This window comes from Nycticebus coucang, chromosome 16 (genome assembly GCF_027406575.1).
Source record: "Nycticebus coucang isolate mNycCou1 chromosome 16, mNycCou1.pri, whole genome shotgun sequence".
NCBI lineage: Eukaryota > Metazoa > Chordata > Mammalia > Primates > Lorisidae > Nycticebus > Nycticebus coucang.
Window position 1 is genome coordinate 48393934 of NC_069795.1, and position 26081 is coordinate 48420014.

General features: G+C 35.7%; 1 protein-coding gene across 2 annotated transcripts in view; it reads left to right on the top strand.

The window, feature by feature from the left end:
* The window catches only part of COL8A1 (collagen type VIII alpha 1 chain), a 150329-nt gene that overhangs the window by 83495 nt on the left and 40753 nt on the right, over window positions 1–26081 (top strand). For both annotated transcript variants that reach the window (XM_053565498.1, XM_053565499.1), the window contains exon 2: window positions 9124–9243. The gene's annotated coding sequence lies outside the window, so the exon portion shown is untranslated. The remainder of the gene's footprint in view (window positions 1–9123; window positions 9244–26081) is intronic.

Below are 26081 nucleotides of genomic sequence, written 5' to 3' on the forward strand. Positions count from 1 at the left end.
CTCTCATATATAGGCTCAACTTGCTGAGGTTTTTTTCTTAGCTCAGAGTATTGTCTGCCGGCCCCATGACATAGGTCATTATACCTCAGACATTCCATGGAAGGCTACCAAGTTCACAGGATCTTGGTTTTCTTATTTCTTTATGTTTATAGCCTAGAGGAAACAAAAGTCATTTTTACCAGAATTAGTATTTCTTCCTTGCCTCCAATTCCCACACAAATCTCAACCCCCCTTTACATCCATCTTCCTCATCGATCCAAGACAGAGATAAGTAATATACATTTCTTAGTTGAATTAAAATTTTTCTATGGCTTTTCATTTCTAGGGGTCTTCAAAATTAGGCTTTCAAAGGAGAAAATGATTGATGAAAACCCTTCCCTCAAGGAAAGCTCAAAAAATGACATTTCATTTAATTCAACAAATACTTTCCAGGTAGCAATTATGAGCCATCCACTGTGTGCTGGGGAAGAAGAAGGGAACAAAACATAGATTTGGGGTTTATATATTTGGAAGTGTGTATGAGCACACATGCATGTATAATGAGTTAATTTAAGACTTTATTAAATGATCTTAAATAGAAGAAAATTGTTTTATTGTAGGATTATGGTGAGCATGAAATGATATAAAATACAGTAGAACCTCCATAGTTGACCACCTCCCTACATCAACCACCTCCTTAAACTGACCTAAGTTTCACAGACCAGACATACACCACATATGCTAAGGTCTACGTCCTAACAATCACCACCTCCATATTTGATCAGTTTGTTTCAGTCCCTTGGGTGGTCAATGTACAGATGTTCTACTTTATATATGAAGTTTCCTGAGACAGAGCCTACCACATAAGTCACCTTAATAAATGATAGCTGTTACTATTACTACATAGTCATGCCATTAACAGAGCAATTTTTTTGACAGATCTCTCTCTGGAAATCAAATTTTACCTTGTCACTGAAGAATTTCCTTCAGTAAAAAAAAATTTACCTTGGATAATGGGCAATATAGTACACAGTTATGGGTTGAAAGGGAACCATCACATTCACATTTTAAAAAAATATTATCTAGCACATTTAATGCCTTTCCAACAGAAGTGGATCTCAGCCACAGGCTGATGTCCAGAGAGGGTCTCCTCTTCCTACCAAAGTTCAGGAATGTTTCAGAATCTAGATCACATCTCATCCACACACAGCACACATTTTTCTCTTTTCTGCTTCCTCCTACTGGAGATCTGGATTGTGATTTTTCCTGGTAGTCACATCCAGGATAAGTGACTGCCAAAATATACTTGAAGTTTTTCACATTTATTTTGGAGGTAGATAAAATGATTATGTCAGAGCATTATAGTAATAATTTAGCTATTATTGATCCAATATCAACAATTAGTCTGAAAAAGAAATAAATTAACTTTTAAACTAAGCCAAAACTAAGTCAAATTTTAGTTACCTAAGGAATTTTTTTTTAATTTAAAAAGAAATGCTTCACAGGTCATCTTAGGTGAGGTATAGTATTTACTTAATCAATTATTCAATTAATTAATTATTTAATATATGAATGGATCATAATTCAAATGTCAAGGCAATTGAATGCAAAAGTGTTGTAACATAGTTAGCCCCCTAAAAGGAATCTACTTACTTCACACCTTTTAGTTCAATTTAATATTTGTCTATAATCTCAAATATCTGGCACTAAGAGGATACCTCATGCCATATTATCTTTGAGTATTTGTCATAATAAATGAATACCCTCAGTTTTTTCTGAACTCTGTTAATTAGAAGACCTCTGACCATGTATCCTGTCTGAAGCTTTATCCAATTGTTTCATTTGTAAAAGGTTAGACTTTCATCTTCCATATTTCCACAAGGATAAGGAATTTCTGAGAAACATTTTATATATTTGCATCTATTGCAAAAGTATCGGAAGGGTGCACCTAGAATGAAAATGTCATAGCTATTTTCTGTCAAACATCACCACAACCTGTAATATTAAGGCATAATTTGAGATTCCAAGTACAGAAGCTTCCGTTCTCCAGCTGTCCAAGTGAAGGTCACTATTTCTCAAATTTATTTGCATACTGAAGTGTCAATTTCTCACTCCCGCATTCCTTATTCCAAACTGATAAAATCAAAAGATTTCATCATGTACTTTAGCTATTTAGATCTTTTAACTCTTTTATCAGATCATTTAGACTTGACTACTTTGAACTTTGACTACTTTGAACTTTGTAATAATTAAATATGGTCATAAGACCCTTACATGGGTTTTGTCAAAAAAGAACAATTAATGTCTCTCAACTGTGATATATTTAAAAGAAAGCCAGTGATCCAGCAGTCCAGACCCTCAATGGTGGCTTAGTACAACCTTAGGAAATTCTTTCCCCTCTTCTAATTTTTCAGGATTGAGTTGTTAGTTCTTGTTTCCATAGAAATGGATTCAGAGATCTTAGAGTTTTTTTATCAGCTAAAGAATTAAAATTTCTTTTGAATGGGTGTAGAAAGGGAAATGGGTCCTCACCGTCCCTTCCTCCAACTCTCCAATTATTGTAAGCAGTAATGAAACCAAATCAGATGTACCACTCTGTGGGAAGGTAAGACTACCCAATTGTCTTTTTCTAAATCCTGGCATTTCTACATAATACAAATGTGCAGTTCTTACAGAAATCTTGTGCCTGATTTAATAGCTTCGTTAACAATGAACATTTGTCATGCTCCAGACAACTGCCATGACTCATAAAATACAGTGTCCCTTGAAAAACGTAAAACTAAACTCTGGGATAATGTCAATGGGATAAGAATAGGAAGTTCTTTGTTTTTCTGATTCCTGATTTACCACTCTTCTTCAACTCTGTGCAAAAGAACAGAACCTTTCTTCTCATTGCCTTTACTCAATTTATTGTACAATTGTCTAGATTAAATGAGACTGTGCAAATAACACAGTTAGCAAAGTGACTTGCCCAAAGGACATGTTTAACAAACGTGTATTTCCTCTTCCTTCAAAAATCATAAGAATGTGGTTGCCTGCTTTGTGAAAGAAATTCAAAACTATTGAAAGGCATAACAAAGTTTATGCCTGATCATCTGAAAGATGTTATATACTTTTGAAATATTATAATATACTTTTAAATAGCAAATTGATTTTTTTATTATGGGTTTTATAGAAATAGATATCATCACTGTAGAATCTTGTGATCATACCTGGCCCAAGAAGAACAGCTTTAACTCCATCTGCCCAGTGGAATAATTAAGGCATCTCTTCATTCTAGAGGCTCAAAAAATGAAACCCTTGGGCAGTGCCTGTGGCTCAAGGAGTAGGGCACCGGTCCCATATGCCGGAGGTGGCGGGTTCAAACCCAGCCCCGGCCAAAAACCACAAAAAAATGAAACCCTTTTTTCAACTCATTTAGGGCTGAAATGGAAGTCTTTTTACTCAGACTGTTTCCTTATCAAATAAATAAATCACGTGTTCAGCAGTAATAAAAATATTGGAGGAAGGTGAACATTCTTCATTTCAAAGCACGGAGCTTTTTGAGTGATGATATAGTATTATAACTATTGATGTGACAGGGAAGCTCTCAAAACAGTCCTGAAATAATTTTATGCTGTTTTGATTATGTGGATTTTTCTTTTTTCAAAATTGAAGCAATATACTTAACTCTAATCAGAACCATCAAAGCCTTTTTAAATGTCCATATAGTTTACAATTTTTGTTCTTTTAAAAAATAATGTCAACTACCATTTTTCTTTGCACTGTTAAGTTCCATATTTCAGATACACAAAAAAGTATTTATTTGTAAGAAGTCCAGAAAATATTTATAGAACACTTACCATGAGCCAGGCCTGGTTCTGGTTACAAGGGATATTACAATAGACAAAGCAAGTTCCCTGCTCTCAAGTAGTGTTTGGGGAGAGAGGAAGCGTTGGTGCTGAGGCAGAATAAATGAGCAAAATGTTTAATTACATAAGAAATACATAACTGCTATCATAGAATTAAAGAGAGTTAGATTAAAAATACATGAAAATTACTGGTTAATGTTAGATTGGGTGATCAAGAAAGACCTTTTTAAGAAAGTGATAATCAGGAGGCACCTGTGGCTCAAAAGAGTAGGACACTGGCCCCATACACCAGAGGTGGAGAGTTCAAACCCGGCCCCAGGCAAAAATTGCAAAAAAAAAAAAAAAAGAAAGAAAGAAAGTGATAATCAAGTGGACATTTAAATGGAAAAGGATCCAGCCATGCAAAGTTCTAGGGAGAGAGCATTCAGACAGAGGAACAGAAAGTTCTAAAAGTGAGGGCTAGCTCTGTGTTTTTCATAAGAAAGTGGCCATTGTGACTGAAGGGGAGAGGACAAGAAGAAGGGCATCAAAGTTGGAAGGTAGGCACAGCAGGAATCTTGTGGGGCACAGAAGACAGGAAAGAAGTTTAGATCCAATGTAAGTGCAATGGGCGGTGATATAAGCAGGAGAATGATGTGATATGACTTACATTTTTTGAAGTTCATCCCATATGCTGCAAAGAAGGTAGAATAAGAGTAGATGCATGTTTAATGCAATTGGAACCATTAAAGGGTATAAGGAAGAAATAGACTCATTTATTTTGTTTTGTCCTCAAGATCGGTCTAACTATAGAGTAGAGACTGGACTATGGTAGGAAGGGACACGCAGAGGAAGCCAGATGGAACTTTGAACTTGGAAGGTGGTATGAATTTGGAAATAGAGGTGTTCTCAAGTTATAAGAAAAGAGATAACTCATTGAGAAACAATTATGCTTATTCTTAATAAATACATCAGAATAAATATAAAACTATTTTACATTATTATTAATAATACATAAAATCCATTTAATTGTCACTATATTCAATGGAATAAGTACTTAGTCCATTTTCCTGATATGAAAAATGAAAGAGGGATAAACCAAATCTCTAAATATCTAGCAAAAATAATTGGCAAGTCCAGGATTCAAAGCTCAGTATTATGTGCCCATCCATAAAGCACCTGCTAAGGTGTCCATAGGTCAGAATTATCAAATAAAATATATTGACAATTTTATTCTAAATAATGAAATAATACTACATACTATAAAAAACAAAATTCAGCTGTATTTATTGACATTTAGCTTGTTTCTGAACTTTTGCTTCTTGAAATAGAACTGTGATAATATTTTATATATTATTTTACTTTGTTTTCAATTACTTCATTACCTGAATTCCTAGATTCCTAGAAACATCAAACAATATGGATATTTAAAAATCTCTGGGTATATTACATCAACTTTTTTTCCATAAAGTTTATTCTACTTGCAACTTACTGAACCCAAATCAACATTAAATATATTTTCATGTTTGCCAATTTGATAACCAAATTTTTTACTTATTATTTTCTTACTGAAGTACAAAGAAAGCCTGTACATCTTTACCACTTGAGTTCACATTTCCTTTAATTACTAATGAGGATGAAAGCTTTGTTATGTGTTTATTTGCCTTTTTATTTCTTCTTTCATGCATTATCTGTTCATTTAATTGTCCATTTTCCCATATGGTGTTAGCACTTTCCTCTTGATGATTTGTAAGAGCTCTTTGTATAAGAAGGATATTAAGACAGTTTGCCAATTTTTGCAAATAACTTTTCCCAGAGTGTCTTTCACATTCAAACATTAATTTTTTTTACTATAAAAGTATCATACATACAAGAGGGTATGCTCCATCTCTATTTCCTGCATGATATGCCACACTGAAACTTAGCAACTAAAAATGACAAATGTTTTACTTCACTTCACAATTCTATGGGTCAGGCATTCAAGTAGGTCTGGGAGTTGTCTGCTCTCATGAATTACCTGCAAAACTGATAGATCTAAAAGACTCAAAATGGTTTTACTCTCATATTTAGCACCCTGCCAAAGACAGAAAAAAGCCTGGGCTTTGCTGGCATTGTGAGTGGTGATATCTACATGTGACTTCTCCTGTACGGTGGTCTCTGGGGGGCTAGACTTCTTAATTGCTTCAGGCTCCATAGACAATATTCCAGCAAACAAAGCAGCAGCCTTTTATGACCAAGCTTCAGAAGTTATATAATGCCTCCTCCACTGTGTTCAATTGGTCAAAGCCATCATATGCTTTCCCCGATTCAGTGAGAGTAAACACAGAGAACAGCCCAAAATCTTGTGGCTATGTTTTAAAACCTCCATAGAATATAACAATTTTTTGCAGAACAAAAATGTTCACCTTTCAACTTTTAATTTTATTTATCATTTTTTAAATGCAACTGGTTTTCAAGGATTTTATATCTTTATAGTTTCTTCCATTGCTTTGTGATTCATTTTTTTAAATTATGTTCAAAGTGTCTAAAAAATCAAGGGCATTAGCAGGTAATATATTTATAGAAATAATTTTATGGTCTTCAGATGCTTTAAGTACTAGGTGTTGTAGTTACATTCATTTAATTTTTAATCCTTTTCATCCTTAAATTTTCATTAGTGACACATTTGAAAATTAACCTAATAAGTACAGTTTGGACCATACATTTAATTATGGACCATACATTTAATTATGCAGTTGCTGTGTAGAGAAGAAAAAAATCTGACTAAACAGTTCTTACATAATACTTTGCCATATTTCTGGTTCATTCTTCCAAAATAAATTCAAATCCAATGAGTTAACAGATTGCCTATGTAGTTAATGGTATCGTTCAGGTCTTGCAATGGTGTTTGCATATTGAATAATTTGATTCATTTTATAAACAGTGATTATAGCACTCTTTCTTACAGAATTATAAAAGACAAGGCAAAAAAATTTCATCACATTAACAGTAACAAAAAGTCTTTTAATAAAAATTATTTTAAAGACATTCTTCTAGATCATAGAGAGGAAAAATCTCTTGTTAAGCATGTGTGGTAAACAGTGAGTGTTAAAGGATGAGGCTTATCTTGTGGTCTAACAATGGCAATTGAGGTCTCGTCAGTTACTTTCTCTGCTTCCAATATTGCATTTCAACAAGAAGTTTCATCATCCAACCAGGTGTGGGTCTGTGAAAGTTGCTCAGACAGAACTAAATTGAGTAAGATGCATGATACACACATAGTAGTGATTGTCAGCATTTCTACTGATATTGTGGATCTTTTTCTGTTTTTTTATTACCATAACCAGAAGGAAAAAATAAATTTTGGAAGAAGACATTGGAAAAATCTTACTGTCTAATGCAGTTAATTGCCATAGAAACAGATAGAAGGTTGAAAAACAGATAGAATCCCTATCTCCAACACTAAGCATTATACCTTACACATAGTAGTGCCCAATAAATATTTATTAAAGAATGATAAGAGGAGATGCACAAAACATAGCTATAGGCCTGATACCCAACCTGAATCTGAAGTTTTTCACGAAGCGGCTATGTTGTATTCCATCTCCATGTCTGTCGGTATTACCCAGCAGTCTTCTGTAAGGAGTCTGACAGCATGAGAGCAGACTGGAAAAGCCAAGCTCCGGAGTCCACTTACCATACAAATTCAAGCTCTTGAGTCCCTTCCGACTAGAGATAATGCAAGATCCCACAGCTTTCCAGAGATAAATGCTATTCAGATCATCTATGGCTAATGCAAAGTTTATTTATAGTTTACTTATGTTTGAATACCCACAAGTTGAGCCAAAGATCAGGATGCGGCGGTATCTACCCTTTAGGCTTGCACACACATTAGCCTCTGCAGGGAAGGCCACATGGCAGAGCCTGGTCCTTGTGCTGTGGAGACACAGCTGTTTTATAGACATTCAGCATTCTTCATTTTGTGTTGAGTCCCAAGTACAGAGACACTCTAGTACTAACATTCTCCAATATGACAGCCACGAGCCACAGGGAATTTAATTAAGTCAAATTAATTAACATTAAATGAAACTAAAAGTTCAGTTCTTCAGTCACACTAGCTACATTTCAAGAGCTCAATAGCTCCATGTGATTAGTGGCTACCATATTCAACAGTGCAAATATGGAACATTTCCATAATAACAGGAAGTCCTGTTAGGTGGTATCACTTGAGAATTTACCACTTATGTCACATTGCAAACATTCTAAACTAGATATAGAATGTTTATACATATATATTATGTATGTTAATACATACATAATAAACCCATTTCAAATATTCTAAACTGGATATAGACTGTTTATACATATAAACATATATATTATATGTTACATATATTATATATACATATATAATGTATTATATATATGTTTATACATATATAATATACCCAGTTCTGCACTTCTTTCCTAATGTAAAAATCTTGACATTCAAATCTTTTAATCTAAATGTTTGAAGTTGTTCCTGTTAAAAGCTTTTTGAACAGCAAATATGGATATTTCTGAAACAAGTTTCTGTGAAACACCCCAAAACAAAATATAGAGTATCTTTAACCCAGACACAGAGTTAAATGTCTAAAATTCAGTTAAAGTGAAAAGAAGCCCCATAAGATCTGTTAAATAGCTAAATTATAGAGAATTTTTTAAGTATATTCAACTAATGAAATTTTGCCAAAAGTGCAAATGAAAACCTAAAAGTATTGTCATGTTAGAGCCCCATGAGACCTGATCTGATAAATAACTAAGAATCATTTCTAACTCAATACTAACTCATGCAAATTGGATGGGAAATAATGTCTTCAAAAAGTTCACTAAACCTAACTTTTCTTCCTGATGTATTATTTCCTCACAAATTTGCTTTCTTTATTTCTTTCACAAATGCCCAAATTCTTTCTAAATTATCTCAAATCAGTATTAATGAGAATTGAAGTAATGAGAACTTAGCACATTATGTAACTATGAAAAGCAATAAAGAAATAAAAAACATTGTTTATTTGAACAAAAACTATATATAATATATGCATAGAAATAAATGTATACTTGACTGTATAGAAACAAACAAAAAACTTCTCTCCTAATCAGCATACAAGGATCACTAATACCTCCTTAAATTTTGGTAAATAATGGTGTGGTTTTCTTTTTTTCTTGAAGTATGTGTTTATCCATTCCTATTATGTAATTTATCCTATGATCCAAAAACAATACACTTTGATAATAATACTGCTTCTTATTGTCTTTCCAAGTGAGTGAAATTATCCTCTTTTTTTTTCCGCTTCAGAAGCTGTTCTGGAAGCAGACCAGCATCTCGTGAAGAGGCAGAAACCAGCCGCAGGGGTGCCACTGGAAGGCAGGAGCAAGGGCTTTGGTCCTCCGTTCCACAGGCCGGTCAAGTCTAAATGTAAGTGTAAGGAGCGACAGGGGGCCTGAGCAGGTCTCAGGGAGTACAGGGTGGTTGGCAGACACTCTGGTGTCCCATCGCCGACATGTTCCATCTCCATCCTCATCTGTACTGTTGCAAAAGCCTTGAGACCATTGCTATCAGGATTTTAAATCCCCTATAGTAAAATACATGTGCAGAGTATGATCCTAGCTGATTTTTTAAGTCCAGGCATGTTGAATAGAGTCTTAAAATAATCATTTCCATAGGATCTGACTAGGTATCCAAGTGTTCACCAGATGCTAGAAGCTAGAATTTGCAAAGGAAAATTGCTAACTTAAGCTTCTTTTCATGATTCAGCAGAGGGTTTTAAGTAATAAAAGATCTGGAGATTTGTAAAACAAATAATTCCAGTGCAAATGGGAAAATTAAAATAATCTTATCATCTTCCAGTCATGTCTATATGTATTTTTCTATCATTATCATATTTCTCTTAATTTGGCCAATTTTTTTTTTTCTGGCTGATATTTTAGAGTTTTAAGTTATGGGCTGTAATGAAGAAATGATTCCTTTCAGATGACTGAAGTGATATGTACTAAATTTTCCTAAAAAGAATAAGAATGTATGAAACAGAGTGGTATAACAAGTAAGGTTGTATTCATATTCGTAGTGAAAAATAATAACAGCATGCCAGAATCACTTTTGTGCCTTAATTGATCTCTCACTAGAAGCAATAAAAACATAAAATACATCATTATCTTTCAAACTTTGATGGGAAAAAAACACATAACATACTATCCATTTTTAACAAGTAGACATTATCTCATAGTATCCACAGCCATCCTATGCTTATTACTATTGCCTGGTCTTAAGTGTGACTTTTGGACACAGGTGCAATATTTCCTAATACAGAAGAGTACAATGGCTTTTATATTCTATTTAATTGTATTTCATGATTGAAAGAATGAATTGTTAAGATTCCTCAGAGTTTTTGTGTTCTTGCTGGGTGTGCACCTGAACAAAAACAAAAGCATAGCACCTCGAGCTATAGTTAGCGCCACATGACCACATCTTGTCTAGAAGGACTCCATTCGGGATTCCCAGAGAAATGCAACCCCATTAATGATTTTACTAAGGCATTACATTTTTAATGCAGGTACCACTAATTATTTTGGCTGGGTCCCATCAAAGCCAGATGTTCTTGGAATGAAATATTTATAATGCAAACTCACTGTATGCAAAAATATATGTTCATGTAAGCAGCAGGTTCTAGGACTCAAGCTGATCAAAGATTTTGGAGAAGCTGATGAAAGAAGCATGATGTGGGTGACCTTCATAATGTCAGGGTAGGGCTCTGCGCTCAATCCAGAGTAATTTTTATAACTGTTGTAACCAATGACAGACTCAGTTTCTGGATTTCTTGCAACAAAATCTGGCTGCCAAGGGCATTGATGGGCTCACCCAGTAAAACAGTAAAATAATAATGTTAAACTAAATCATAAAAATCCAGAAGGTGGTTATTATAGGACAGAGGAGAGAAAATGCTTGTAAAGTTATGGTGGAAATATCAAAAATACATTTACTAGACTTAAAAAATTATTTGTTTTTAAACTAGGATATGAAAGCAACAAAACAAAGTTTACTCAGTTAACTATTTCATTCAATGATCAACAGAGATATTCATCAAGTGAAAATAAAAATTGTATTTATTTAACATGATCATCAGTTCAGGCAGGCCTAAATCTTAGATAGGATAGTTTTCTAACGAAAATAACCAGCTGAAAGCTATCTTTTTAAAAAAGCAATTTTGAATGAAGAAAAGAATAAAGAACTTGTGGAATGTATGTCTTTTTCTTAGTGAACATGGACATGGATGGTTAATTTCACATAGAATAAAACTCGAGATATTTTATGTAGTTTTTAGGTTCTATGAAGAAATTCATTTTAAACAAATGTAGAAAATGATGCCCCCAAATTAAATATGAACATTATGATAGGGAAATGGGAATAGGTCATAATAACTAATCTCTTGTGTACCCTCCAAAAATGCAGAATGTAACTTTTAAAATTATTTTTTAATAATCTAGAATTTTCCTTATGATCATCTTTTACCTTCCAAAAACAGATTTCTGAACCATATATCATTAACATTTTTGTAAAAATATTTCATATTCTCTTGAAGTTGTATAACATATATTTTAAGTGACAATTATCATAAAAACAAATTCATCTTGCTCATTAAAATGCCCAATGTGCCTTACATACAGTAAGCACTAAATAATACATCAAACTGAATTATTCCCACTTTCTGTTAAGACATTAATGTGTCTCTTGGAGTCGCACTACCAAGGTGGTGTCTCACACAGGGGAACGCAGGAGCTACATGTGTAACCAAAAGTATCCTACTGAATGATCCGTATCTGTTCTAGTAATCAAGCCCACTACCGAAGGGCTTTCTTGTGGTTGTACTATATTTTGGAGATAAATCAAGTAGCGAAACCACAGTTCAATTGAGAAGTTGTTTGAAACTTTGAAGAACATGAGGTTTTATATTATAGGACAGCAATAAAGTCCAATCGTTGATGGCTGTAATTCTGGGTGTATAAGTATATAAATATCCTGTACGTATAATTTTACTGCAGAACGTTATGACTGCAGCCATGACCCTAACTGTTTGATATGGCACTTGATTCTTACTGCCTTTCTCCTCCTTCCTCTTTTTTTCAAATAAAAAAACTTTGTGAAATATTAATACAAATTTTTAAACTAGCTTGGTACAAACAGGCTTTAGCTGAAGCAGATGGCTAGAAGTCAGAAGCACCAGGTTCTATCCTTGATTTTCCTACCAACTTGGACTGTGTCCTTGGGCAAGGACGAGAAGAGGTAATAATGCCTCATTACCTCTGTGTAACAGTGCTTTATGATCTAACAGACACTTTCACATATATCTTGTTTAATCTTCCCACAGCTTCCTGAGAAAAGTATGGCAGATGTTAACAACCCCCCATTACAAAGAGTAGGAATTTGAGACCCAGAGAAACTAAATTGCTTTTTCACAGTCTTGTCATACCAAATGTTAGAGCCAGAACAGACATACTCTAAGACTGTCAGCTGGTCTTTTTCTTTCTTCTGCCCTACAATGCCACCCTCTGGCACCTGCAATTGTGGCAAAGCAGGAATAACCATAACTGCACTGTTCAACATGGTGGCCACTGACCACACATAGTTATCAAACATTTGAGATGTGGTTAGTCCCAAGTGAGATGCGTAAAATATACACCACATTTCTAAGACTCGGAATCCAAAAAGAAAGTGGACTATCTCATTAATACTTGGAATATTGAGTACAGGTTGAAGTGAGGCCATTCTTAATGTCTTCAGCTAAACAGAATTAGCAAATAAAAACATACTATTAAATATTGCTAAATATAGTTCAATAAAACTCATTTCACCTGTTTCTCTTTACTTTTTTAATGTGGCTACTTGAAAGTGTAAAGTTACATGCGTGATTCACATCATGTTTCCATGGAGCAGGGCCAACTGGACGATTCCCTAGTTCCGAGCCTACATACTGACTTCACAGTACTAGACCTGTTCATACACCTGTCTTGATGTGGTTGACACAAATCCCCTATAATGCTGCCAGATGAAGTGCAACATAGGTCAGCAGCAGTGACTCAGGCATTCTCACACATCTTCCACTTGCAGGGGGAAAGCCAGGCTTGATTAGTCAATGCTCCAAACTGCTCATTCGTTAAAAGCTTAAGCATTTATTTATATAGTAGCTTTTTATTAAGGTAAAATATACATATATAATTTACCATCTAAAACAGTTCATTTGTACACTTGTTGAATGTTTGAGAGGCTTAGAAGTAAAAGTGCATGGAAAGAACTATAAATTATATTTATGGCTCCATAGCACTCTTTATTTTCAAATATGCTCCCATTAAACATTATGAATGAATAAGCTATTGGACTGTTAGGTTAATATAGGCAATGTAAAATAGTAATTATGTATAAATGCGTTATGTAATAAATTTTATTCCTCCTACCAAGTCTTTAAGATATTTTATATATAACCCTGAAACAAGTAACTTATTCCTATTCTAAAAAATCTAACTGAAGATCCTGAGAAAAAGTGCATTTCTTATTTAGAAGAAAAAATATATGTTTGTTTGTTTTAAGCCTAAACCACTAAAAGCTAATATCCATTTGGCTTCCAGGGGTGGAAAACCTAAGTCCTTAAGGAAACTGTGACCTTCCTGGTACTTAAGTGTGGCCTTTTGACTGAATCTAAATTTTACCTAACAAATTATTTTATTAAAAGAGGTGCAGCAGAGAAAGAAAGGCAAGCTTTTCTTGCGTCCTTTGGTGCTTAAAAAAGAGCAATCTTGAAATCAGAAGGCTGGCAGTTTCCCTACCCTCATGTGGTGAATCTCATTAATCTTCATAAGACTTTCAAAACAGGAAACAAGACCAAAGCTCTTCACCATTATTGCTTCTTACTTCAGTGCTATTCAAAATCATAATATAACCTGCCACAACAGTATTAGAATATTTGGAATTGATTACATTTTATTCATTTCGGCTCCACAAGTGTTTATCTAGCAAATACAATAGACCAGGAACAGGAACAATTCCAGCCACTGAGGGAATATTGAGCAATAAGACTAGCGCTCAACCCTCAGAGAATGCACAAGTTGGTAGGCTTCTAAACGTGTTTTAGAAAAATGCGTACTTACAAACAATAGTAGATAAAAGAGGAGTTACTACTCACATTCCAAAGGGCTTGTTTATGTCACAACAGAAATCTTTGTAGTACAACTCCCCAGTAGGTTAAAACTTACCTATAGCTTATAAAACAAAAGTCTATGTACAAAGAACTACATAGTGTGAATTTTGGAGGTTTTCTTTCTTCTGTATATTATTCTCACTTGGAATAAAGTGGGCTAAAATTACCTTAACTGGAACAAGGAGATAGAAAAATAAAAGGGATCTAAATCAAAATGGCACTTAAAAAAATCACAAAATAATGAAAACTAGACAGTTTAAATATCTTTTTATACAATAATGTGTTATCTTTGAAGGTAGAGGTTAAAATTATGTACATAAGCTAATTACATATTAATTTTTAAACATGATTTCAAAGTAGAACGTATAACTTGTTGCCAATGTGTTAATGTTCATAGACTAAAACAAGAAAAATATTGACATTAGCCATCTCAAGGTCATAGATTTTTAGACAGTTCTATGTCCTTATTTACATTTTCCTGTAAATTTTTCAAAATAAAACATAGATTGTTTTTGTAATTGGCAAGTAGCAAAATTATTGTAATCAACTCCAAGATTGATGACAAATGATAAAGGCAATAATTGTTTGGAGGAAGTAAAATGCAAATTTTGTTCTCAATCACAAATTGTTTTTAAAAATATGTTTTATAGGTTCCATTTGCAGGTGTCATTATCCTTAATTTAATTCAAGATAAAGCAACTTGTAGACTAGTCAACTTCCCTACACAAGAAAGATAAAAATTGGATTGGGTTTTATAGATTTTCTTGAGAAAGCAGTTCACCTTCAGCTATAAACATGTGTGTAAAGATCAAAGTTGCCAATATGAACCTGTAAAGCTGAAAAAGTGTTATGATAGCAATCAGGAAAGTGGGGAGAGCATCACGTAAGTGTGCCTCTTTCACCTTAAAACAATCTGGCCATCAATCACTTCTAATGGTGTCTGCTTAAAACTGGCTATATTATTCGTCCCTAAGATGTGTAAAACGTCACGTGGAAATATACCACATGACACATGTTTGAGCTGAAGAGGGTCTCGGTGATCCTAAAAAAGTGAAATATGGAATCATTTCAGGGATCCCTTTTAAAAATTCATAGAGAAATATTTGGTCTAATAAACTTCTTTTATGAAAACAACACTAAAAATTTACTACAAAGAAAACTTAGAAATGAGCTCTTTGCTCCCCTTAATCATTAAATCACAAATCCACAGACCTTTAGAGCTGAAAGGGGCCTTCTAAAATACCTGATTTAATACCAGTACTGTGCAGATGAGAAAATTAAGAGCAGAACAATTCTTTTCTCACAAAAATGTAAAATCACTCAAAAATATCCCAAAGAATCCAGAAACATCTGGAATCCTACCTAGGAAAAAGTAGGTATTTTTTAATCTTCCTAGAACTTTAATTATAATTCAGATTTTTTGTTTGTGTGTGGGCACTCCTGTGCACTTTGAAGGCAAGGTGCTAATATTGACTGTGAAAAGCAAAGCACATTCACAGCGAATGCATAAAAAGTGAAAAACAGAAGTACAACAAAACCAATGATTTCAGATCAGGGCATTCACTCATTACTCAGCTTCCTTTCTGTAGTGAGTCAAATAATTGAAATTAGCTGTTTTTTTATTTGCCACTTTCAGACACAATTCTTCTATCAGCGACTTCCAAAGTTGCTGACAGATTGAAGAATAATAGAATATTCACTCCTTGATTTGAAAAGGAAAGGATGTCAAAATCCTCCTGACTTTACACATTTATAAAATGTACACTTATAATAAAAGTATATGTTTTGAGAATATATTTCTCATCCCCCACAACTACATATTTACTTTGCATTATAGGAATTCTCCCAGAAGAAGTAAACATTACTGAAGCTCTTTTCCAAGTTCAGTGTTCATCTAAGCAACATTGAGTTTAAGGAAAATACAATAGCAAATGCATGTCCATTGTCATCTGTAAAATAAGGATAAGAGTAGACTCTCACAAAGTGCGGCGCCTATGGCTCAGTGAGTAGGGCGCCGGCCCCATATGCCGAGGGTGGCGGGTTCAAACCCGGCCCCGGCCAAACTGCAACAAAAAGAAAAAATTGCCGGGCCTTGTGGCGGGCGCCTGTAGTCCCAGCTACTCGGGAGGCTGAGGCAAGAGAATCACGTAAGCCCAAGAGTTAGAGGTTGCTGTGAGCCGTGTGACGCCACGGCACTCTACCCGAGGGCGGTACAGTGAGACTTTGTCTCTACAAAAAAAAAAAAAAAGAATTAAATAAATGGATAATAGATGTAAGAGGCGCAGGGATTGGCACATAGTTAATATTCAGTACGTGCCAGTAATATTAATAGTAGTAATAGTAACATTGTCCTCCACTGCACACTTCCCCTCACACAAAACTCCTGCAGTACCCCACACTGTGTCGTGGCTCCATGTCCTTGTACTTGCTTATCTCTTTTCCAAGTGTCCTTTCCCTACTTCTTCACCTGGTGAACTCCTATTCATCCTACAAAGTTCAGTTCTGAAGTTTCTTCCTCTGACCTACCTTCGCCAATCCCTAGTTGCACTCACCTATTTCCCAAGGCTCTATGCATGTGTTCCCCTCCCAGTAATTGAAAAGATGACTTTGGTTACTTGATTCCCTCTCACCCCCACCATATATGTGCACACACACCCATGCATTCACATGCATACACACCACCACGAACTCACACATCAGAGTTCAGGGAATGCACAGAAATGCCTCTTGAAATGAATAAACAAATTCCTGCATAAAAAGTAAGTAATAATTTTAAACAGGTGTACCTCTTTAGTATTTTTAAAATATTATTAAACATGATTTTGTTCTTCACCAGTAGGCTTCAGACTAGAAGGTGTACCTAGCCTCAGTGCGAAAAGAGAAAAGAGGAGAAGGCCATGGTGCAAAAAGCTGGGACCTACAGCTTAGAAGCCCTGGAGGCTGGCTCTATGGCAAGCCCACTATTGTGACCTTGAGTGAGTCATTTAACTTCCCTGGACCTCAGTTTTCCTTCTCAGAAAATGAGAGGGCTGGACAAAATGTATTCTGAGGACACATCCGGCACCAGCATTTATATATGATGCTAAACATGGGTTTATCTCCGTGGTTCTCAAGCTGTAGCAGACATCAGAAGTATCTGGAAGGCTGATTAAGACACTGATTGGTCTGTGGATTTGATGGGGCCCAACAATTTGCATTTTTTAACAAGTTACCAGGTGATGCTGAGGCTACTGGTGGGGGACCATACTTTGAAAACCACTGATTAATCTTCTTAACATAGGTTCCTGGCACTGTCCTGTTGTTATCTGGCCAAAAGCACCACTAAGAATGCAAATTAATGATGTAAGATAGGCACGTGAGCCTACACTTCTGTGAGGCTGCTATCAGGAGGACTGGGGTCTATGAGTTAGCCCCAGGAATGACCAGGGAAGGCAAACTTTGCTGACTATAGTTTTGTTAAAGGCTTTCCTTGTGGGGAAGGGACAGCCTGAGTTCACAATGCCGAAGAGCACAGAAAACGTTGGTAGCAGGGTTTGACCCATCGGTTACAACCTGCTGCCGCTGAAATCAAATGGCTCACAAGTGCCATCTAGTGATTATTTTGAATTACTGCAAAACAAACCGATACTTTGATTTAGAAACTGCATTTTTTTTTTTTTTTTTTAAGGTAAAACTATGCTCTATAAAGAACACCTCAGGGTAAACTCTACTGTACTCTGGTCTTATCTACATTTGTATCTGAGAACTGTAAAATAGACATACATAGTATTTACCCTGTGCTAGGTAGGCACTGTTTTAACTTTATATGTTCAATTATTCACAGCAATCCAGTGAGAGGGATACGACAATTTCTTGTCTCCCACCTTGAAGACAAGAAATATAAGTACAGATGTACAAAGCAATTAAGAAACTTGCCCAAGGTTTCTTAGCCAGTAAAATGGTAGGGCTTGGATTGAACCTAGACTACCAACCTCTCTCATATCAGCAATTTAAAAAACAGTTGCTGAAGGTATGGTACCTGTAAACAGATATCAGTTGCAGATATGGGTCTACATTTTATCAAGTGCACACTGAAGCAATGAATTTTTTATGATTCTTCCAAATGAGATCAGCTCACATGCAATAATTAAAGAAATGCTTCTAATCCACACAAAGCCAAATGCAACAAAAAGAGCACTAATTGGAATAAGCTCCAAATCAATTTCCAACTTGCTATGCAACCTTGGACATGTCACTTTAAACCCTCTGGGCTCCACTTTTTTATCTTTAAAATATAAATAATAAGTCTACATATTTCAGAAACTCCCAAAGATGTGGTTTGGGGGATCTGTGAAGCCAGATTAAATTTTACAGTAACTGCTTCACTTGTCCACTGAACAGGATCACGAGAGCACACAGGGAGGTCATGAGCAGCAACCATTTGAGATTTTTATTAATTGTTCCACATGTGTGAAAGGAACCAGGACAATAAATTTGATCTTGTCTATTGCCCCAAAGTGGCAGCAGTAAATATTAACACTCATGATGTTTGCAGAAGTACAGAGCTCCATCAGGGAAACCCATGCTTCGCTTCTCTTCCTGGATGCCGCACTGGCCTGAGCTCTGCCGCCCAGCCATTCACTCCTCCTGACAGTCCTTACTAAAGGCCTCCCGCACATAATTCCCAGTGGACTGAGCTTCACTCAGCCTTTTTTTATCTGAGATCTCCTGCATTTTAAAAACCAGGTCCAGATAATCCTTTTAGACCCTTATCTAAGATGTCTCAATTACCAAATCATTTCTTACCTCAACAGACCAAACCAAAGTTATCAAACCAAAGCACTGCAGCATTTTTTTGTACCTGTACATATATAATGAACTAAGACTCGCTGGCCTAAAGATTCATGATACTGAAGGAAAATAAATACATAAGCAGAGTTAGAAGAATAATAGATAATAATTAAAATATAGTCAGGGCCAGGCATGATGGCTTACACCTGTAATCCCAGCACTTTGAGAGACCAATGTGGGAGGATGCTTGAGGCTAGAAGTTTGAGACCAGCCTGGGCTCACTCTCACTCTCAGATGGTGTGACTTCTGTCTCTACCAAAAAATAAAAAAATAAAAAAATAAAAAAAAGCTAGGTATGGTGGCCCATGCCTGTAGTCCCAACTACTCAGGAGGCTAAGCAAGAGGACTGCTTAAGTGCAGGAGTTCAAGGCTATAGTAAGCTATGATCAGGCTGTCATGCTCCAGCCTGAGCAACAGAATGAGACTCCATCTCAAAAAATATTTAAAAATACAATAAGACAAAATATAGTAGGGTAAAATATCAGTGCTTCACTTTAGTAGATTTTTTTTTCCTTTATTGTTTTATTTGTTTCAGGTTAAATGAGAGTACAAAGAATTACAATGTTTGCATTTGTTAGAGTCCCTCTTATAATTGTGTCCCACCCCCAAGAAGTGTTCCATATACCCTAACACTGTACCTATTGAGAGCACACCCTTCCCCCTCTCTCTTCTACTCTCCCCACCCACTCATCCTCCTGCCCCTATCTTGCAAGCCCAGAATTAGACTAGATACATTTTATTATCAACTGCATTTGAGAAATGAAGGACATTGAAGCACAGAAATTCTAAACAACTTCAAAAATAGGCAAATGGTTGAGGGTTCATATATCCCCATTATTGAGACCATGTTTACCTCATAATTATAGTTTATTTTAACAATGCAATCCTAATATAAGATGTCTGCCCTCTGATACTTGAGTTTTTTTAAGTTCTTCATACAAATATAGAAGAAAAACATTAGATTTTAAGGTTAATAAAAATCCTTTGTTAATTCACTCAATGAACATGTGTTGAGAACCAACTGTGTGCCCAGCACTCTTTTAGGGGTCAAGGATTTAGCAGGGAAAGAGGCCAAAATTGGCATCCCACCCCCAGAGCTTAACATTCTTTCTAATCAGAGGGAAGACAGGAAGTGAGAAAATAAATAAACATGTAGTCCAATGTCTGATAATGAAGAAAAACTAAATAAGATGAAGAGATGGAGAATGACGGGAGAGGAGAGCTGCTTCACTCTGGGGGGACAGGGCAGGCCTCTCTGAGGAAGGGATGTGGTTGCAGGTCTGAAGCAGGTGAGGTGGTGCCAAGATCTGGAAGATGAATCAGCTGATTCAGGCAAATGGAAGACCCAGGATTGGGGGTGGGTTTGGTTTGTCCCAGGAAGGCAAGAAGGCCAGTAACTAAACACATGGTATCAAAGGAGAAAGGGGGGCTAGATCATACAGGTCTTACAGGGTGTCGAGGGGAGCTCAGAGTTGATACCAACAATAACAGTAGGGGCTGTACAGGAGAGTTCTGAGCAGACAGTGACAGGATCTTTAAATCACCACTCTGATTTCTCTGAGGAAATTGGACTCGGCACAAGAGTGGAGACAGGAAGTTTGGGGTTATTATAGTTGTCCAGGCAAAACATAATTGGTGCCCTAGAGATAACGGCTCAGTATACATTTTTTGTGGAGAGATCATAAAACTTGCTGATGGCTCAAATGTGTGAGAAAAAGAGATGAGAATCTCTCCTGGACTTTGAGCCTAAGGAACAAGGTAAGTGATACTATTTACCAAAAATAGGGGAGCTTGAGATAGAATCATTTTCTAAAACTTATAAACATATAAACTTTACTTTTACCAGTTAACTAGATTTCAGAATTAATTTTTGCAAGTGGAAAGAATTCTTAATTCGAATGTTTAGAAAATGCCGCCACCTTTTTGAGGATAAGTTGTGTAGAGCAACAGTAACTCTGCCACCATGTAGAATTTCACTCTGAGACAGAATTTGAACCAGACCGTGATCCTGATCTGGTGTAATATTTATAAGTGTTCGTTCATAAAATAGTTTCAAAGACTCTGAGTAGAGAATTATATAATTGTGCTTTCTGTTTAGGACATGTCCATAAATACAAATAGCTCTCAACTCTTTCAAGAAGTACAAGGTAAAAGTCCACGGTTAAGTTAAAAGGAATGTTAAGTATTGGCCTGAAATGTATACTCTTGAGAAAGAAATGTTCCAGGGGAAACAGGGAAGAAATGTGCTTGGTCTGTGAGCCATTGGCTCTTTCCTTTATAGGACCAGGGTCTTGAATTTCCAGGCAGCTATGCTGTGCTGAAGTTGGGCTCAAAGGTTTACAAACCATGCCATCACACCAACGGGGCATGATTGATAAGAACAAGAAAACACTTTAGGGGTACAAGGACATAGCCAAAATCACCACTAAATCTGGCATACAACCAAAACCATGTAAACACTAGCTTAAGGATGGGCACAGGAATTATTTGATTCATATGCAGAGAAAACTGGAGGGTCAACAAATTCCAAGAAAATGTAGTTTCTTTGTCTTATTTTTAGCATTTTAGTTTTTTACATATACATGTGTTTATTAACTTTCCATTTTTTGCCTTCACAAAATTAAAGAGGCTTAAAATTTAATAACAATAACAATGTTTAAGATAATGACTAGAAACAAAAACCTCGTAAAGAATGAACGACCACAGATACATTTTAGGTTTTCTAATGGATACCATTATCTATGATCATCATTTTTATAGATGAAGAAAAAGTGAATTCTAAGAGTATATAACTCTGTAAAAACAGGGGCTTTTCTTTCTCCCTATTCGTGTGCCCCCAGCAATTAAAACTATACCCGGTGCATGCTGAACACTCAGCAAATTTTTGTTGAATAAATGAATAGCTTCAAAGCATTGCTAAATAGAAAGTTAAAAAAGAAAGTAAATAGGGATCTTTTCCTTCTGTTTCCTTTTATACAAAAAGCCATGTTGTTGGATAAAACCTAATAAAAATGTCAGGAGAAATTTGTCTTCCTGGATGAGCAGCTCTTTTTTTCTGGTGTCATGGTTAAGTTCTCATTGCTAGATGTCGACAATGACTAAGCTTTAAAAGGTTTTTATCTTAGGTTCTACCAGGTGTTATGTGGTCTACTTTTCTCTCCCATTCTTGTACTCTGTGTTGGGGAGCATTGCCAATCTGAAGAGTTAAACAAAAGATTAAATATAATAATTGACAGCTGGAAATCTCCAAAGTTGTTTTTTATTTTGTTTTGTTTTGTTTTAGACTGTTTAAGCTTCTAAGATCCATGTCTAAGATTCTAACTTACCTTAAACTTGCAACAGTTCGTTCATCCTTACCAGGTTTGACCTTACACTCAGGACTGGCCTTCTTTTCATCACTAACATTGTATCTAGCCATAGAAATTTAGTACTTATAGATATAAACTAGTAAAGAGAGAAAAAAAATGAGAAAGGAATTGAATGGGATACATCTGTTTGTTCCCAGAGTAAGCCCCTTTTAGGAAAGCATTGAATGGGAAAACAAAAGCCTACACTTCTACAGCATAGAATCTAGTCTGGATTTTACAAATTCTTGTCACTCAATTATTTGGCATGAATCTGTTCTGGTATCCAGTGTTCTTTGAAATTCTTGAACCCAAGACCTTCTAAAAATGTATATAAAAGACATACTAAAAAGAGAAGATAAGTAAGGTACATTCTAGTAGAAAGGTCAGAGAAGGATAATAAAATAAATCTTTCCCATCTCCCTTTTTGGTGACATCATACTTCAAAATTAGGTACCAAGAGGAATCCAAGGGAGGAATTTCAGTTAGGCCAATCTACTTACAAGTAGAATGTCTTCCAGCATACAAGAGCCTTTGGCAAACATTGGTTGGCACATTCTTTCTGAAAGGTAAAAGTCTTCCCCCCCCACCCTTTGGCAAGTTTTAAATGACACGTAATAATGTAGACAAACCTTCCAAACCATAGCCAAAAGCCGGTTAATCGAACATCCCCAGCCAGCTCAAGATCAATGATAAAGTTAGGCATGGGGAATTCAGGATGTTAATTGTGAAATATAATGCCACAATATTTATGGCTCCATAAACTAGGCAGAGCTGCTTTTGAGTTTGTGAAATGCTCCTTACAGTGGGGATTCTTGATGCTATAATAGGTATTGTTTTAAAAAGAACCACAATTTAGTCACAATCTATTCATTAGGATGCAATCTTTAGTGGCCATAAGAAGCAGTTAGAGCAAGCTTATCGAACATGCAGAGGCCACTGAGTAAGATGCAAATGGTCTGTAAACCACACATTCAAAAACACGCTGAAGTCTGGCATGAGCTACCTGAAGTCAGGACTCTACGTAACTTTTTTTCCTAGGTACCTCTTAGTTCCCCATACCTAGCAATGACACCAGAATGAGTAGAGACTCAATGAATAGTTAGCGAATGCAGTATAGATGCCAGGCACAGATCAAAGTACTCTACACATATTAACTCATTTAGATCTCACAATAAAGGACCATTATTAGCCCGGACCCTTGCTGGGCACTCTGCCTGCACACTGTCGAGTCACATGGCTGCTTTTTTTGAGCTGTTACCTCCTCAGGAAGACCCTTCTTATCCCTCACAAAATCCTGTTCCTTTTCTTTTTAGCACTTGCCTCTATCTAAAATTACTTTGTTTAGTTTAAATATAAGCTGCAGCAGAACAAGAATTTGCAAATCTTATTTGTCACTGTATAGAGGCACAGTGCCTAACTCATGATAGACACCAAAGATAGATACATTTATTAAATGCATTCATTTAACAAATGCATAACAAATGAAAGCAAAGAAGTTATATTTTTTTGTTCCCTCAGAGCTTCAAAAATGTATTATAAGTATAAAAAATGAAAGAAAATATAACCCCAAAATGTTCTCAAAATTACTTCCTAATCTACAATGTCCCAAGTCATAGTATGGACATGAAAAAAAAAATGGAGAACTAATTAAGGGTTAAAATTGGAAGTCTGGATATATTTTTTAACTCTATGTTTCAATATTTTGTTTGAATGGACTCTCAGGACATCAGATACATCTATGTTCAAACATCAGTAAAAAATACATTTTTAGATCAAATATGCATGATTTTTAGATTAACCAATGTTTTTATGAGTCACACAATGACTCTACTATTTCAAAAGGTTGTGACACCAAAATAACTAGTCAAATCAATTAAACTCAAGCCAATTTCTTCAATAGTAAAAGGACTAGACCAATTCTCTCCAAAAAGTGAATGTGTGAGAATTGTTGCTCTATGACAGCAAAATTATAATTAGGAGCTGACCAGCTATACTTAGGAGAGAAATTTTTATTTTTAAGTGGGTTTTATTTTATTTATTTATTTTTATTTTTTAGAGATAAGACCTGAATATGTCACCTAGGCTGGAGTACAGTGGCATGATCATGATTCACTGTAAACCTTGAACTCTGGGCTCAAGCAATCCTCTCACTTTAGCCTTCCTAGGAGGCTAGGACTACAGGCACACAGCATACCTGGCTAACTTTAAAAATTTTTTGGTATAAACAAGGTCTCACTATGTTGCTCAGTTTGTTCTCAAACTCCTGGCCCTGAGCTATCCTTAGCCTCCAAAGTGGGATTATAGATAAGAGCCACTGTACCTGACATTAAATGGATTTTAAATGGGTTTCTCATCCAGTATAACTCAAAACCATGATTTCTTTGAAAGAAACTTCTTGGCTAGCATATCAGTGCTAACTGAAGCCCTGCAGATTCCTACCAGGGACGACCACATCACTCTCTGCCTTCTCTCCATTTATGGCGCTGAGTCTCAGGCAAAAAGAATAGGGCCTAGGAATTGCTGCTGAATGAAGCAATGTTTACCACTTCTACTAAAATGCCAGACAGTAAATGTTGTGGATGATGTCGTTGGATAGAAAATACTCAAAATCAAGTAGAAACTTCAAAAAAAATTTTGTTTTTCTTGTTTTATTTTGAGACTATCTTTTCACTGTATTCACGTAGAGAGTTGGCCAGACCTGGGTTGGCTTCATTAGTCATCTCAGAGCATGTACATAGGTCATGGAAAAAAATCTTTGGTCTCCAATCACATTTATTTCAGCCAGTCACAGAAGCTTAGCATAAAACATGAATGTACCAAAATGGATGGGAGGAGGGACAGAGGAAGGAGTGCAGACATTAGCAAGGTTGCTCTTACTACGGGTAGACAAAGACATTTCTTTGCAAAAACCTTCACCTAGGAAGAATTTGGCTGTCCCTCCCCTCAACTCATTGAGAAGTTTTTAATCAGACTACCCTGTTTCCCTGAAAATAAGACATTGTCTTATTTTAAGGTGTGCTCCCAAAGATGCACTAGGTCTTATTTTCAGGGGACATCTTATCTTTCCTGTGAGTAGGTCTTATTTTCGGAGGATGTCTTATTTTTGGGAAAACGGGGTATTTTAAAAGATAGAGAGGAATTTTTTTTTTTCATTCTAATAGTCCAAGTGCAAAGATAAGAGTCAAGAACAAAGATCATTTCTACGTTCATTCCCCAAACCCTCAGAACCATTTAGGTTAACTCAAAACCAGATTTGACATGTTTTGCTTTTCATTTTGTGAGCAAAACATGATTTTGATTATGAATTTCTCCAACATGCATGCACAGAGCTGAGAGACTCTGTTAATTCCTTATCAGAAACAACAGGAGAAATTCTAAATATGAAGAATAACAGAGATTTATTGCCTCTATTCTCAGCCTGACACTTGGCTCGTCTTAGAGGGTAAGCAGCCAAAAAGAAGTCCTCTACTAAGGTATGAAGGGAACTGGCTGCTTGTGAAGTCCGGACCGAGTAGTGACACAAACAGGGCTTTTACACAGCCAAAAAAACTTAGTCTTTTTGAAGTCAGATCAATTGATTTCTTGAACATTTCGAACAAGCAAAATCCTGCAGGAAATGAGAGCCAGATGAATTTTTAACTCAGGAGTTCCTTGGAAGAGAGGTAAAATATAGCCCAAGAACATCCTCTAGTTTCATTCTTCATTCCCAAGAGACTTGTTCTCCAGAACTATGCCCACACAACACATAGCAGAGACAGTGATTGAATAAACTTTTGGAGGGGTAGAAACTTTTTTATTTAAATAAAAAAGAGAAACACTATGCATCTGCCATAAGATATACTAGGTTTTCTTTAAAGAAAAAAACTACATTGATGTGGAAACAGCACATC